Source organism: Cupressus sempervirens, chromosome 4 (assembly GCF_028749045.1).
Source record: "Cupressus sempervirens isolate cs-2001-9-10 chromosome 4, ASM2874904v1, whole genome shotgun sequence".
NCBI lineage: Eukaryota > Viridiplantae > Streptophyta > Pinopsida > Cupressales > Cupressaceae > Cupressus > Cupressus sempervirens.
In genome coordinates this window covers 900,525,134-900,529,887 of record NC_143121.1, presented here as the reverse complement: position 1 = coordinate 900,529,887, position 4,754 = coordinate 900,525,134, and the positions used below count along the sequence as shown (strand labels likewise).

General features: G+C 32.3%; 1 pseudogene; it reads right to left on the bottom strand.

The window, feature by feature from the left end:
* Window positions 1-1,022: 1,022 nt before the first annotated feature.
* Window positions 1,023-4,334, bottom strand: LOC149564297 (uncharacterized; annotated as a pseudogene).
* Window positions 4,335-4,754: the final 420 nt, after the last annotated feature.

The following is a 4,754-nucleotide window of genomic DNA, read 5'->3' as shown; positions in this document are numbered from 1 at the left end:
CTGGGAAAACCCTTGACTCTAGCCCGACAACAATTATAGCTCCCATGCGTGCGACGAAACCCTTTTTAATTTTAACATTTTAATCTCGTGTTGGACAAAATTTTGACCAACACGGGCATGGATTTTAAAAAAACATATTTTTCCTTCCATATTTCGACCAATCTAAAACATTTTAATAGATGGTCAAAAATTTTGGTCTAAAAATGGGGTCAAATGTACTAGTGAGTTAAAATTGTATATAGAAATATTTTGAGAAATATTTTGAATGGTGAAATGGGGAAGTCCATATATTGAATTAGGAATTTGTCTTACATATTTTTCAAATTTATTTGCTCATTTGTACTTCCTAAACATACAGAACTGATCAGTTATCTACACTACTAAAATATACCCTTTTCAATTTGTCTTTGAAATCTAGGAGTGGTTCACTGTAAATATCTTAGAAAGTTAAATGCTAAAAAAAATTATATATTGTTAAACTCTACAAGATTTTAGAATCTCTATGAACTACACTTACAAATAAAAAGTTAATTAAAAATTTAAAACTTCTAAAGAATACAAGAGCATTAAAATTTCTCTATACTGTTAGTATTGTCTAATTGTCTAGTGTATGATAATTGATAAGAGTGTTTTTAGTTCAAATGCATGCATGCTATTGTTTTTTTACTGTAAAAGTGGTTTGGATGTTGTCATTGTTTTTTGAGAGTGATTATAGATGTGGTTTGAATGTTGTGATTGATCTTTGACATTGATAATAGTGGTTTGAATGAATGAACATTGATTTTTCAAAATTTATATATATAAAAGTTTGATCACAATTTAGTAGCTTCAATTATTTGAAATCTCCCTTAATTTCATAAGGGACTAGTCCTTTCTCACTTTCTATATTTTAAAGAAAATCACTAGACTATAATGAGAGTAAAAGAAGATAGAACTTAACCTTCATGAACAGATTTTGAAATTAAAGTTGAGAAAACATCATGAAATCCACTACCATAAATAGAGTACTATAGAGGGCACATCTATAATGTTTGTATTACTTGGAACCTATGATGCAATACAAATATACTTGCTAATAAAGATGCTCTCCTCAGATATATAATATCATCAAACAGTTTCAAACATCAACCCTCTTCATATTCAACAGGCAGTGGAATTTCCAATGCTTTGAGAGAGGGTGTACTCTAAAGAAAGCTACTTATTACTTCAACTTTTGTATGGTCAAACCTAAGAATGTCTATGCCTATTTTCTTGAGATTGAGATGTGATGTGGTGAGGCATGCAGGGGTATGATCTATTGCCATCTCCTACATTGTATTGCTATGAATGATTAATATAACTAAGAGTTCCTTTCACGTGTGGATCGAATTCTACTAATTTTGAAAGAGAATGTTATGTGGCAGGGCTTGCTGAAAGGAGGGAGTAAGCACCGTGTCATATTAAGAGATGAAATTAGTTATCCTTTACTAGAAAATGCAACTTGGTAGAAGTTTTCACTAGAAAAACATGGTAAAACCAAAGAGAGGCATGAAATGTAGGCATGGACTGTGGATGAGAAACCTCTTTGCAAACTGTGTCAAAAACCATGCTTGTTAGTATTTCCAACTCCTGGTTCAAGTATATAATCTAGATGCAAAGTATACAGTTTCATGACTAATACTCATCAATTGATTGGCATTTTTGTAGAGGACTCTAGGAAAAATGCCCTCAATATTTCAAGGATTTATTTTGCAAAATCAGTTGTTTTGAAGAGTACTGTATGAGGACAAGCCAACAGTTTTTGCAAGAGGTTAGCACACAACTTATATTAAGATCTAGCTTTTACTTCTATTGGTATGTATTAAGCATAAAGCCATAGAAAATCACAATCCTTGGTTTTTCTGTTTAGAATAATTTGAAATCAAACATGTACAAAGAAATTTTTGTGCATGTTTTATGCATCATATTTACTATATTGGAGTAGGATCAACAATTCAAACATATGGTAGTTTGTTTGATATCAATTATGTACCTTTCATCATGATTTTATTTATTAAGACACTCTTCAATAGGTACCTTGTAGAGACTGTATGAGTTTGACTATCATATTTCAGGAACTTTCAATATGGAGCATACAATATGTACCAATGGCAAACTAGATTACCATAAACTAGTGAAACGCATTAACCCGTTGCCAGTTGATCAACAAAGAGAGCACATACTCAAGGCTGCCCCAAATTTTGCAAAGCATCAATGATTGTGAGTTCTTTGCAAATAATTTGATTTGCTTTCTTCTCTTTATTTTTGGTTTTATTGATCATTTATATTATGAAGCAGTAATGATTGAGTTGTCAATTGTTGGTTTAGAGAATTAATAACTGCTTTTATTATTATGAACTTGTCCAGGCTCAACAAGCTTGTTTTAGAGCCAATTGAGGGCAATTCATGGCATGCTGATCATATTGTGCTAGTATATAAAGGAGGTGGTATAATTGTCAAAATCACAGATTCAATTTTTCTATGAATTTTACACTATAGTAGACCTTGTTAGTTTTCCTCTTAAAAATCAATTTCAGGAAAGGTTATCTCTATGGAAACAATATGTATGGGTTGTTATGGTGGTCATTTTGGTAATGTTATATGAGTGGTTTCAAATGCAATATAGGCGAATGCAAATTGGAAAACATGGGAACACTTTGTGTTATCTACCATTCAAAGGTTACTGCAGAGCAACAAAAGGATTGTCTCTTGACATGAGAAAGAGCAAAAGAAGGACTACATATTACAATTGAACAACTTATAAATAGAGTTTGTCAAAAATGTATGAAGTCATATTCTGAGGTATGTTGGAGATTTGATATAACGTAAGTTTTTGTATTGAACAGGACAACCTAAAATTCTGACTTACAATTTAATGCTTGAGGGATTGATGAGTTTGTATCTTATGCAAGCTTACCAGCATGAAAAGGTAGTTGATTCTAGTGATATTGAGGATGAAAAGGTAGTCTCTAGAAGTGCATATTTAGGGAAGCCCATCAGCATACAATCAGATTCTGATCAATCAAATAAGATTGATGATTGTGAGTTAGAGATGGGAAACAAGAGTCCAAAATGAACTTGTCAAGAGAAGCCATCTTCGCTAGATGAACCAAATTTACACCTGTAAACAATTGAGAGGTGAAGTTCCTATCAAGAAAAGTGGGTACATTAGGATTTGCTTCAACATTAGTTCAACAATAGCATCTCTATTTCCAGTAAAGTTGAATGGCAATATTTTTGAAGGGGTTATTAATGAGATTTAAAGGTCAAATAGTTCTCTATTTATTTTTAACCATCATCTTTTACTTAAATAATTTCATAATGCATGACATTAAACTACTAAATATGACCTTTAAGTTTGTAAATACCTATGCAAAGAAACCAAATATAGAGAGCGATTGAAGATTTGGAAGCTTGTGAAGTAGTTTAAATAGAGGAACATCCTTATCTAATTGCTTATCAAATATGTCGGCAATGTATATGACAAGTGTCTCCAAGGACTAGAAGTTGCCCACAATATGAAGAAATCTACATGCTGAAATAATTCTTGGATTGCTTCCTTGTCCTTGCGAGAAATCTAGTTTCAATTCCTTCAAAGTACCTACACAATGCATTTCAAGATGAAAGATGGCATAAAAAAGCTCATAGAACCTTACGCCATTCACACTCAAATCCTCAATCATGTACCCACTCAAAATTTTGAGTTTAGTGCAGTCAACAGATAGAGAATATACTCTTTGTATATCTAAATGTTCAATAGTAGTTGAAACAATTACGACATTACCTAACACAACATCTACTATTATTTCAAGTTTTTGTAGAAGGGGGCAAAGTGAAATCAAGGATACTAAAGATTCATCTGTCAATAGAAAATGACTGAGGTAACAAGTAATGAGGTGAGGAAATCCAATGAAACTGATTAGGAAACTAGTGAAATCATAGTTGCGCAGATGAAGTGTTTCAAGACTTGTACATGAAAACAGGGGAGGGGGTGGGGTTTCCTTTAAAGAAAAATTATTGTGATAAAAAATAGTGAGGTGTTTGACATTACACCAAGATGCGTACCTTACCCATTTATAGATATTATGACAAGAGAAGTGTTTTCATTGGTTACAAATGAACCCAATGTCATGGAGGTGAAAGGTATCCAGATTGTGTGAATGTAGAAGTAAGATGTTGGAAATTATATTCTCAACACTTAATAGGATGAGTGGGTTGAGATAACGATAACAAGACCCCAAAACAAGATGTAGAGAGAAAGTGAGTTCAGGCATCTGAGTGTAGAGAAATCTTCATCTCTTGGATAGAATGTGCATCAAGTTTCCAACTCCAACAAAATGCAAATAATCTCACGCATGTGAAAACCAACAAACAGGAAATGTTTTTGGTTTTTACATCTAAACCCCATGTTGGTCAAAATTTTTACCAACATGGGGCTTAGATGGAAAAAAAAGAAAATTTTTCCTTCTACATTTCGACCAACCTAAACTTTCTTAGTTGATGTTCAAAATTTTTGGTACGAAAATGAGGTCAAATGTAGTAGTGCTAGTTTGCATTTGACGATCTTGAACCTAGTTATGTTTCATGACTTGCTACTTTGGGATTATTTAGTACGTATATCATAAAACCTATGTTTCAATTTTTGAATCATTTTAATATGTTTTTATTAGGTTTTGAATCCCTCAAACTTGGTTATTTATCTCTGTCATGTTGATGCATATTTCTCAAAATTTTGG